Raw genomic sequence first — 12,487 nt, 5'->3', positions numbered from 1 at the left:
GGTAAGTTAAATTCGTATCTGACAGGAATACGAGGTGGGACGAATGGCTCTTTAAAGAAAAGTGGTGCATGTCTTGTCCATGGATCAGTTCATTTTTGTGTCTTCTTCTCAAAAACGATAATTTTTTTTATATTAACCTTTGTTGCATGAATTGGAACATTAATTAAACCATTTTTTCAAAATAGTTTAGTGGATGTTCTTTAGCCTATTGTCACCATGATCTCAAGGAATCAATACTATGTACAGTAAAACCTGTAAAGTTGACCACCCTTGTAAGTTGACCACCTGTCTAACGACCAAACGGCACGACCTTGAGGGTCATGGATTTGAATAAAGTCCTAGATATAGGTCCCTTGTCACTAGATATGAGCACAGGTAAAGCGGTTTGACTGCATAAGCCCTAGTTTGGCTGAAACGAGGGTCCAAAGTTTCTAGTTTGGCCATAGAAATTCAATCGCGTTTCCAATGGAAGTTCAGACGACTACGGCACAACGTTAGTTCTCCCAAAACATTTGTCCCCTTTTGTTAGTACAACGAGTGGAAGGGAAAACACCTATTTAATTAATGGACAATATTTAAGTTACTTATAAAGTCAAGACAATCTTGTATTTTGTTTTTTTTTTATGTGCCATGTGGTGCAATAAATCAGAACTTTTTCTCTTCCCTAATTTTTTGCTCATTATTGTGGAATATATTTGATAGCAGACGATAAATGTCCAGTTAAAGTAAGTTCTTTTTTACTAGAAAACGATAAATACTTTTTACTACAGGTAGCAGACACTTAATATTAAAACGAAAATAATTAGTTTTATTTGCAATCGATAAATTTCCTTTTACCATGTTATTTTGGCATTCAAGTTTTTGAAATTAAAATTAGTATCCTATTTAAATTAGAGAACCACATATTAGAAATTAGTGTACAGCATAATTATTTCAAAGGTAAGTGCATGCTAATGGCTCATACTGCAGTAAAATAGCAGAAAAATAGGAAAAAATGAAAATTCTAAAGGAAATTTCATTGCATTTCTGGATCCAATTTACCAACTTTGGACCCCCGTTGCAGCCGAACTAGAGCCTATGCAGTCAAACCGCTTTACCTGGATTCATACCTCGTAGGAATGGACCTATATCTAGAATTTTGTCCGAATCCGTGACCCTCAAGGTCGTGCCGTTTGGTAGTAAGTTGACCGCTATTTTCCGGCACAGAATTAGATCTTATCATATAATTCAACCTCTATACGTTGACACCTTCTTAAGTTGACCACTAAAGTAGTGCACCGCAAGTGGTCAAATTACACAGGTTTCACTGTAGCACTAAAGGTAGTTTTAAGATTTTGCGGCAAAGAGGCAAAATGTTGTTTTAGAACAGATAATGAAAGGGCACTAACTGCAAATTGAAACTTCAATGCAAATTGAAAGATCGTTAAGTGACTGAAACGTGGCCAAGTGCTTTGTCACTAACTGCTTGCCGTCACCTTTGTGACATTTTGCCAATTAGGAGGCAAATTTGACGTCAAACATGAGATGCTAAAACTTTGTTGCAATAGCAAATTTCAGACCAAAATAAAAACAAAATACTTTTTCAACTTTGAAAGAGTTGCTCTCTACATTTACCCTATTTTCGTGTACATATTCAGTGTGGGAAAAAATCATGAAATATTATACATTAAAGAAGCATTTTTCTAATGGATGTACATACATACACGCACCCATTTGTTTTCAGTTCATAAAAGATAGATTTTTTTAAATAGACATACAAGGAAGTCGTGTGCTGGCTACATCATGTTTTTTAACTTATTTGAATGAAAGTTTTATCTCCGTAAGTATATTTTTACTGTGATTTCATTTAGTTTTAGCTCAATTTTTTAATGAACAGATTGAAAAAGTGTTATAGGCAGTTAAAAGGCAATTGGTGAACGATTGGTTTTTAAACTGTTGTCAAGGAAGAAAAATCTTAATTTTTTGATTTTTTAAAATCTTTTATTCAATTATATTTCTGCGAAATTACCTTTTATAATTATACGGTAACGCTCCTTGCACTGGCGTCACCGGGGGCGGTAATTTGTGACCTCATCCATCTCCCTCCCCCTCACCAGACAAAAAAATCTGTAATCTAAACATGAAGTGACGAAAAATTAATTTAAAGTACAAATCACGAATGCAACTGATGCAAAATTTGCCTAAGACGCAATTTATAACTGTCCTTTCCCTTAACATTGCGCCCTATTTTCGTTAAAATTTGATAGCTTAAATGTAATTTAAACATTTATTTAAGAGGACATTTTGCTAGTTAAATATTTAATTTCTAGAGTATACATTTTTCTTTATTTATTAGTCTTTAGCAGCGAGGAAAAAATAAATTCCGATGATCTTTATTTTTGCGCAGAAGAGCTGCAAACTAGGGCTCAAACAGCAACTATAATTTAAGCACCCCCACCCTCCTAGTAACGCTACTGCTTTAAAATATGCAAACATAAATAACATGCTTTATAACATTGAAATAATAAATGAAATTTTTTTTACTGAAAAATTGGTTGAAAACAATTTTCAATAGCATGAAATTTGTGCAAGCATTTCCTTTAGAGAAACATTGCAATCATTTTTGCTGAACACCGTTTAAACCGAGACAGCTTGACTTAAACGAGTTTCCCTTGAAAGGCGTGTCGATAGCACCTTGAATGGATGAAAGAGAATAGATATCGTTAGGGGGTGGAGTACATTTTAGGGGTGGAGAAATTATGGGCTGAATTCGTACGGTTGCACCTGGCACTTGTTACATCCCTTGTAGTTTCTCACGGTCGTACCGGACATGAAGATTAAGATATTGTTTTGTATCAAGTATCAAGAAACCTACTTAAGCATTGGTATAGGTGGGGCCGAAATAAACTAAGAGAGTTAAGTAAGAGCACTTAACACTGTACGCTGAACTCATGAGAAGATGGTTCATCTTAAATTTATTGTTGATCACATTTACTAGTGTGAAAGTCGAAGTTTATTAGGTTTTGGTCTTTCACAGTAACAAATGCAATTTGTGCAAAAACATCCAAAGTACATATCCGTCAACTTTTAATTACGATGAAATCCCGTTTCAACGAATACCAATGCAACGAAGTTTCTGTTTCAACAAAATGCATTTTCAGTCCCGATTTAATTGCCATTACATTATTTGTATTTCATTACAACGAAATTCCCGATACAACGAATAAAATTTGCGGTCCCTTGTAGTTCGTTGTAACCGGATTTCACTGTACTTCAAGACTATCAGATACACCGCCACATCTGATCAGATCCATCGGATCACCTTTCAAAAGCCTCATAATAATTACGGTGTAAAATATATACAGTTTACACCCCGCTAATAATACACCCCGCTTATAAAAGTATCGGTTAAAAGAATACCCCGCTCGATTGAATAAATTTCCAACGTATCAAACCGTTGTAATTTGTCATTTTGATCTCGTATAATGGATTATGCAGCTTATTAGAAAAACCCTTTTGTGGCAAAAAGGATGTTTCATTAAACTTTTTTGAAAAGCTTTGATTTGTTATTTGACTGCCTTATATTAAATATTGCTGGATCTCTTTGTAAACTTTCTGCAAACTTTTTTTTTTCTTCACCAGTTACTGCAAATTCTCCCAACGCAATCATCAAAGTCAATTCAAGATTCAACTCTGCTGCTGACAATCTTCGTCAATCTATGATAAACATTATTTTCTGTCTTCTCTTTTCAAAAACAGAAGAAAGTCGTCTGTCAAAACGCAACGACAAACGATTCCAAGCTAAAAAGGCAAAAACCGCACAAAGGCGTTTGTGTTTATAAGGATCAACTGCAATGGGGAAAAAACTTGACTAGTTCTGTTGTTTAAATCAGTCAGGGGCTAATCTTTACGAATACCGCAAGTGTTGCAGGGACTAAACCTACTTTCTGCTGTCGTATCTAATGTGCCGTAAAGTAAGGAGCATGTTCAACACAAGACAGATACGATTCTGGATATAATTCAGATAATACTTGTTTTGTTTCATTTTCAGTAACATTAACTTCGAGGTGAGACGGGGAGTGTTACCAGCTTCAAAATGAAACAAAATAGTGGACAAAATAGATAATACAGAGTGAAATTGGTTTCAGCTACAAAAAAAAAAAAAAAAAAAAAAAAAAAAAAAAAACATATTTTTCTTAGAAATTCGCAAGTTGTATCAATACTGAATATTGAAGAATGCATCAAATAATTTCCTAAAACACCCAGGGAAGAAATCTGAATAGGAAAAAAAAGTGAACCGTATCACAAATAATTATTAGAAAATTCAACTCTCATGAACTGTTGTACATAATTTATTTGGTCTATCTGTACTTTCATGGCGCTTTATTTGTAGATTACGTAATACATTAATAAATGCATAGTATATAATGCGTAAAACATAATTTAGGCATAAAAGATACATTAAAAGAATGCTATTGAAAACTCGTATCTAAAATAAAATAAAATATAATAACTACTTATATGAGGTAGAAATTATTTCATGAGCTGAATAATTTCTCTGATAAATATTAACTAACGTTAAAGACTTAAAAAAGCTTAGACAGAACATCAAAAAGTTAGAGAGAGACCACACTTCAATCTACATTCTAATCATCTTAGTATCCATGAACCAGCCTTCAACATCTGTCTCACCACATGATTAGAACTGAAAGTGCAGGTGTTTTCACAAACTTTCAAATGGTTCCTATGATATTTTTCGTTTATTTCGATATTTATTGTAATTTTATTTAATTATTCCTGCTCCGCCATGCCACATATCTAGCTCAAACATAGGATATGTGTTTTTACGCATAAGATAAAATTATTAGCATCGGAATGTGACGACAGCAACTTAATCGAAAAAGTAGTTCATAGCATATGTATCCATTATAAGGTCAAACGAATCTGGTTGCTGCCTTAGAAAAAGTAACGCAAGAAAAAAAGAAAGAATATCAACGATTTCTCATTACAACTGATATTTATCATCCTCCTTAAGACCAACATTAAATGATATATATATTTTGTAATGTATTCATTGGCTCGAAACACAGGTGCAGATTTTTTTATTTTATTTTTATTTTTATTTTTGAGGAAGTTAGTGTATCCTGGAGAAGCGGTACTAAAATAACGGGATTCTAAAGCAGGAGGTGAAAGATTTGTATGTAAAATGATTCTCTTCACATGAAAAAATGCCATATTTAAAGAATTCACTAGCATTTCTTTCTTTTTTTTTTCAGAAAATGCTATTTTTTCTTATCTGTAAATAAGTTATGAACAAAAATCTGTCAAGAAAAGACCATTTTTTCAGTAGTCGTCTACTAACAAGAATATTAACTAATACTGTGCACCATTGGCGCATTTTATTTATCTGAATGGCATTTTTGTTAGTGTCTCTTCCAGTTGACGTAGCGAGTGAGTATATTGTTACAAATTCAGTAAATAGTAATTACTCTGAAACAGGTGCCTGACATCCCTCTCCCCCACCACGCTTTTTTTTTTCTTTTCTTCTCTTTTGTTTTTTTTTTATTGGGAAGAATGCGGAATAAATTACTTTTCTTTATCCCTTAAATAAAGTTTTCAATTTTAAGTTCAATGATTTTCGATGGTTTAATGTATTAGATATGTCTTAAAGAAAGGGCGGAAGATAAAAGGCACCGCCCCAGGCTGTACAAAAACTGTAGCTACGCCACTGGCTATTTAAAAAGTAAAAACTCGTTTTGCCTCAGTTTATTTCTCTTTCACTCTTTATTTCGCTTTAACTTATTTGACGCCTTGCTGAGCGACGGAAGACTTAATCATAAACCTTGACCTCTACGTGAAATTACCTTCTACTTCACAAGAATACGACTGCAACTTAAGAAGCTGTTTAACTAAATAAACATTTTTGGTATCAAAACAGTTTCTTTTTCAGCTTTGCGGCTCCGTTTGTTTATTAATTTTGTTTCCAATGTCATTTTTAAAGTATTCAGTTCCTGTTCTGTTCTGTTACTGTTCACTCTCTGACTAGCGGACATCATGCCTACTTCTTTTTGTCAATTAAAAATGAAATAATTATTTACGTGATGTACTGTAAAAGCGTTCCGAACTATCAACAAGATCTCAGACAGAAATAACGAGGAAAAGTGGATGTGTATCTTTTTAAACATAATGAAGTTTAATTTCATATTTTGGAAATTCTTCAAATTTGTATATGCTTAAATGTCGTGCTTTCATTTTCTAAATGAATACTATTTTGTTCTTCATACTTATTGGTATTTTAGTTTATGAGCAAGGAAGAATCTCGATTTTATTAAACACGTCGAAAAGTTGTGTTTTGAATTCTTTCACCGAAAACAGAAAACAGATGCAAATAACGATTGTTTCTCATAAATATTACTGACCCAGGCAACGCCGGGTATTCTTGCTAGTTTAATACAAAATTATATGATAAATTGTAAAAGACTTCGTGTCTGATAACTTAAAGTTTTCGTAATTAAGGATTGCAGTCAGGTGATTAGGCAAAAAAAAAAAAAACTTTCCAGTTTCTTTTCTCTTTTTAAAGGTACAAATTTACTGCTATAAATAAAAAATAATAGATTGATGCAAGTTTTGTAAAAAATACATTATTCTTTCTTTATGTTCTGTAATTTTTTTTAAACTTCCAATTTGTTCATTTTGAAAAAGGTAAGTTATCTTAACTATTTCATTTTGCCCCACATTCCCCTACTATATTTTACGCTTATCGTGTTTAATTTTCTAAATAGTAACAGGTGTGCGTAGCTAACAATTCCACTGCTTTAATTCTTAAGTCATATTGACATATTGCTGCGTACCTAAAGCGTCTTATAATCCCCAATTAGCTCAAACAATTGCTGTTCTACTATATTTTAGAAAGTTAATTAAATGCGTTATGCAACAGAAGCGAAGTCTAATATTCTGACAAGAAATATGGTACTAAACATTCTCTGTAGCACAACTATCCGTTAATTTGCAACATTAGTCTTCATCCGAATGAAATATTTTCCTTTCAGCCTTACCAAACGTTTAAAATAGTTTTCTTTTGACTGGAGAAACTCTCTTTTAAACTAACTCCATGATGCCAATTCTTGTCATGTTACAAGATATCTGTTCGCAGCTCTTGCTTTTTTGAATTGCCCAGAAGCGTGCTAATGATTCAAGAGTAGCATAAAATAAAAATTAGGTCTGAAAAAATTATGTCGTAAGCAAAATTCGAAATCGATACATCTAGTTTCTTGCACTTATTGCAACCTCATTGCTAACTGGAACGGAAACTATTTGTAAGAAACGGAACTATCAAATGAAATTATGTAGCAGAGAAATTTTAAAAAGTCCGTATTGGCAGTTAGCTGTAAGAAGCGTTGCTTTGTGGAATAAACTGTGAAGTATCTCCTATCAAAAGAGAACTTCCGACAGTGTCAATTCTCTCTGTATAAAAATGAATGTTTATTTGTGCATCAGTGTGTGAGTTCCAGTTTACGTTGGATCTTTGCCAAATTTGGTACAGAAATCCTTTACTTACTTCGGGGCTTTTCGCAAGAAAATTCGTGAAGCAAAATGTTTACGCTTATTAATAACAAAGACTAAACTTTTGGAATAAAAAAAAACGAAGAAGTTTAAACTTAAACTTTGTGTCATAAAATTGCCCGTTTATACACTATATCGGGAAATTTTACTCATTTTTTTTCTTTTATTTAAGCATCACTAGATACAGCTTTTATTTTCGAAGTAGATCGTGTAATGCTAAGCAATGCATCTAGTGTCTAATAAGGCAGACTAGGCAATGGTTAACGGCGCAAATTATCATGTCATGTTTTTTTTTTTTGGGGGGGGGAGCCCTTCTTCAAAAAAAAATGGTACATTTTATTACCTGAGGCCCGAAAAAGTGTTTGGCCTAGACGTAGTCTGTGTCATGGATGGCGTATATGACACTTAATAATGCAAAAAAAGCAATAAATGATCGAGTATACTCAGTCACTTCACATAGAATAATTTTTTCATCTACCGGTTTAGTTAATTTTTATTTTATTTACCCTGCCCCCCCCCACCCATTTTTTTTTTGCCTTTACTTTACTAATAATTTCATTCCATTTCATGTTCTAAACTTTAGACGCAGTCGCACAACCTGTTTTTTTTTTTTTTTTTTTTTTTTTTTTTTTCACTTATCTAGTGATCGCAGCATCTAACTATGAAAACAATATGCTTGATTTCAATCTGAATAAAATTACGATATAAACTGCTAATTGGTACAAAAACTAAAATTCCCGAACAGTGATGAAAACGGGAAGACTGGAGTGACTGAAGGAGTTCGTGGACACCAAATTACGCTCAGAGTTGATGCAGATGTGATTGTGATCATCAACGTTGTCGGGAACGATCACATAATCTTTATGAAAAGGAATGGGTCGTAAACATATCTGGAAGAGACTTTTATTACAAGCTGTTTTCATCCACTGCAGTAACTTCTGCATGCGATTTGAATCTGTGTAAGACATGATGTACAACATAAGAGGTACCATTTTCTCAATAGATTATTTAATCCATACTTTCATAAATTCACTCCATTTTCTTGGAAAAGCCTTAATGAGTGCAATATCGAGTAAGTTTGTAAGTTCGTATTTCGTCTCCAAGATACATTCATGTATGAGTTATTTTAGATTTTTTTTTAAATTTATTTGTGCATGATTTGTGTCAGACTATATAAATTTTTCTGACATCTTTCCTAGATGCTTTGCGTTTCTAGTTTTTTTGTTTGAAAAAAAAAAAAAAAAAATTCACAATTTATTATCTTTTTCTTACTGCCATGTCTAAGCAACAAAAAGCAGAACTAAAGATGTACTGAAAACAAAATACAATACTAAAGGCATTTATATTGTTTTGGCTTTATTGCAACTGCTGCTGCAAGCCAATGAAGCTTCATTGCGACTGCTCATTAGAGCCAATGAAGCTTTATGGCGAACGCTTTTTTGCATCGTGAACCTCGAAATGTTTCCGATTGAAAAACAAGTTTATTGTGACCCCTGCAACAAGTGTACGCAATATATTTTGCAATTCATGAGTTAAGAACGTTCTTTTTTCTCTTCCAAAACGATCAGTTTTTTCTTCGCAAAAAATTTAAATATTCATAGTTTTCTTATATCTCTTCATCAATTATATGCAATTAATAAAGAGACAGATAACACTAAATATGTTAGCTTCAAATTCATAAGCCGTAAAGATAACACAAGTAAGCAAACTTTTAGCTAGCAAAACTCGATAACAACATTTATGAAAAAATTGATTTAGGATGCCTCGTAATATGACCAACCATTTGATTAAAAAAATGAAGAAATTAGTGCCAAAATGAATGAGCTTCCAAGCAAAATTTAATAGTTGTTGAAATTGTGCGCACTCTGTAACGAATATAGTATAATAGGTATTATAAAATAATTTAATTCTTCTTAATATTAAAGCTTAATAATAAAAAAATAAGTAAATTATCAAGAAATAAGTAATATATAATGCAGCTCAGGATTGTGGGTATTCGTCCTTTGGCGAGTCCACTTCAAAATCTGTTGAAAACAAAAAAAGCGAGGGTTGTCATCATTAAGCGTTGACGAAACAAGCTGTGTTTCCTGAAGCGTCGTTTCTAACAATGAGAAATAACTTTTAACAGAAAATTCGCTGCTAACCTTTCTGATCACGACCACTGTCCTTCTCATTTAATGGGAGTTCGATGTTTTTGAGTTCTCCCACCGAGTTCCAACAATACTGAGGCGGTTATACTGATACCCCCAAATCTGAGAACAATATAAATTAATAAATAAGTGAAATATGTTATCTAAAATTGTTTTAAAAATGATGTTATAAAGGGAAGAATGTAATCTATACATATCTTCTATCTATCTATACATATAATAAAATAAGATGTTTGTGTGTGTGTGTGTGTGGGTGTGTGTGTGTGTGTGTGTGTGGCGCGCATCCCGGGAAAACGATAAGGCCTAGAGAGATGAAATTTGTATACTGGTGCAGTTTTTGCTGAAGATGTGCGCCTCTGGCTTCGATTTTTGATATTTTAATTAGAAAAAAAGTTATTTAATGTTTTATGCGTTTTTTTTTTTTTTTTTTTGCTCTTTTTAGTACTTTTTACCTCACAGACCCCGAACCAATTGCACCACACAAATATTTTTTGTACTATAGTGTAGAAAATTTAATTTTAAATAGGATGAAGGAAAAAATTTTGAAGATAGAGCAATTTTTGTATTTTTTTATAATTTTTTGAAAAAACCTTTATTTCGCATTTTTTTCTGGGTTTAGTTTTTTTCGAAACCCAGCCTGCAAAAAGTATTGAGCCCTCAATTCCAAAATTTTAGTTGGTAATAGTAAAAACATTCCGCCCCCTTCAGAAGAAAAAAGTTTTTAAAAATACGCAAAAGTTTTTTTTTACATTTTTTTAAATGCAGAACACGACGCGACCTGTAAGCATTGCCGGCTGAGTTCCGCACTTCCTCATCACATGACCTAACTGAAATCGTTTGCTTTCTCTTCACTTTTTTTTTTATTTTTTTTAACGTTCAGAGATTTCTTAGATCTTTATTTTTCCAACTATTTTTTTTCTGGACTGTTTGCTATATTTATTTTTGGTCAAATATTTTTGCGCATATTAATTCAATTAAAGCGGTGATTTTTTTTAACTTTTGCAAGAGCTGCTTTTTGGACACTACAGGGAACATAGAGCCTTTTTTTACGTGTAATTTAAAGTAAATAAATAAAGCCCACGGTTTTTTTGCATGATTTTTGTAGGGATTGGTGGTTATGCTTGGTAGATAGAGAGATGATATTAAGTGGGCAAAAAATGTTTTTTTTTACCTATAAAGGATTGTTATCAGAGGTAGATATCCTTGGATCGTATAGATAGATAGAGAGAGAGAAAGAAAGGTGGACAAAGATAGAGGTGGATACAGTAGATGGACAGTAAGAAATGGAGGAACTTCAACGGGGGATCAATAGCCCCCCCCCCCCCCCCCCCCCCCTCCCACACACCATGACTTTGAAAAATCAATGCTTTCACATAAAAGTGGAAATGCTTTTTGTTATTTTCCGACAAAATTTGCATGAAGAGTATGCCTTTTGTGCCTCCCCTCCCCTTCCCTGAAAAATATTCCAAAGGACATAACGGGAGATAGATCTAGAAAATACTTTATTCAACACAAAATTTTTTTAAGCAGAATCCGATGGCGGCAACCTTGGCGTAAAAAGGCGAATGTTAATATTGATGCATAGAGAAAAAGATTGATTAATACCATCGACAATTTTTTTTTTTAAGCAGCCGTCGAAGAAGTCAACATTGGCGTAAAAAGGCGAATGATAATATTGTTATATAGAGAAAAACATTGATTAATACCGTCGCTAAATTGTCTAAGGCGTAAAAAGGCGGACCAGCTGGTCGCCGCAGGCGGCTAGTAATAAAATAAGATGTTTTTGTGTGTGTGTGTGGCACGCATCCCGGGAAAACGGTAAGGCCTAGAAAGATGAAATTTGGTATACAGGTGTAGTTTTTGCTGAAGTTGTGCACCTCGGGCTTCGATTTTTGATATTTTAATTAGAAAAAAAGTTATTTAATGTTTTATGTGTTTTTTTGCACTTTTTAGTATTTTTTACCTCACAAACCCCGAACCAATCGCACCACACAAATGTTTTTTTGTACTATAGTGTAGGAAATTTAATTTTAAATATGGTGAATGAAAAATTTTTGAAGATACAGAAATTTTTGTATTTTTTATAAATTTTTGAAAAACCTTTATTTTTCATTTTTTTCTGAGTTTAGTTTTTTTCGAAACCCATCCCGCAAAAAGTATTGAACCCTCAATTCTAAAAGCTTAGTTGGTAATAGTAAAAACATTCTGCCCCCTTCAGAAGAAAAAAGTTTTTAAAAATACGCAATAATTTTTTTTTTTTTACGATTTTTTAATGGCAGAACATAACGCGAGCTGTTCGCTTGCCGGATGAGTTCCGAACTTACCTCATCACGTGATCCAACTGAAATCGTTTGCCTTTTCTTTACCTTTTTTTTAAAAGTTTTTTTATCTTTTTGCATCAAGAGCTAATTTTTGAACACTACGGGGAACATAGAGCCCTTTTTTTTTTTTTTTTTTGCGGGCTATTTTGATTAAATAAAGCCCGCGATCTTTTGCATGATCTTTGTTTTTGTTACGGATTGGCGGTTAGGTTAGGTAGATACAGAGATAGATAGAGGTTGAGTGGGCAAAAAATGTTTTTGTTTCCGAATTAATACTTATTTTAAAAAAAAAAGATTGTACAGTCAGGAGGTAGATATGCCTAGATCGTATAGCTTGATAGATAGACAAATATAAAGGTCGATATAGTAGATGGACAGCAAGAAAGAGGCATGCCCGTCATTTAAGGAATTTCAACGGGGTGTCAGTGCCCCCCCCCACACACACCGTGACTTTGAAAGAACAATGTTTTCACA

The 12,487-nt window shown here is 33.1% G+C and overlaps 1 protein-coding gene across 1 annotated transcript in view; it reads right to left on the bottom strand.

Annotated features, from left to right (window-relative positions):
• Positions 1 to 12,487, bottom strand: part of LOC129216583 (FRAS1-related extracellular matrix protein 2-like) — a 102,119-nt gene that overhangs the window by 59,623 nt on the left and 30,009 nt on the right. The gene's annotated exons all lie outside the window — the stretch shown is intronic.

The sequence above is a fragment of the Uloborus diversus genome, chromosome 2 (assembly GCF_026930045.1).
Source record: "Uloborus diversus isolate 005 chromosome 2, Udiv.v.3.1, whole genome shotgun sequence".
Classification (NCBI taxonomy): domain Eukaryota; kingdom Metazoa; phylum Arthropoda; class Arachnida; order Araneae; family Uloboridae; genus Uloborus; species Uloborus diversus.
This window is presented reverse-complemented; position numbering and strand designations above follow the sequence as displayed.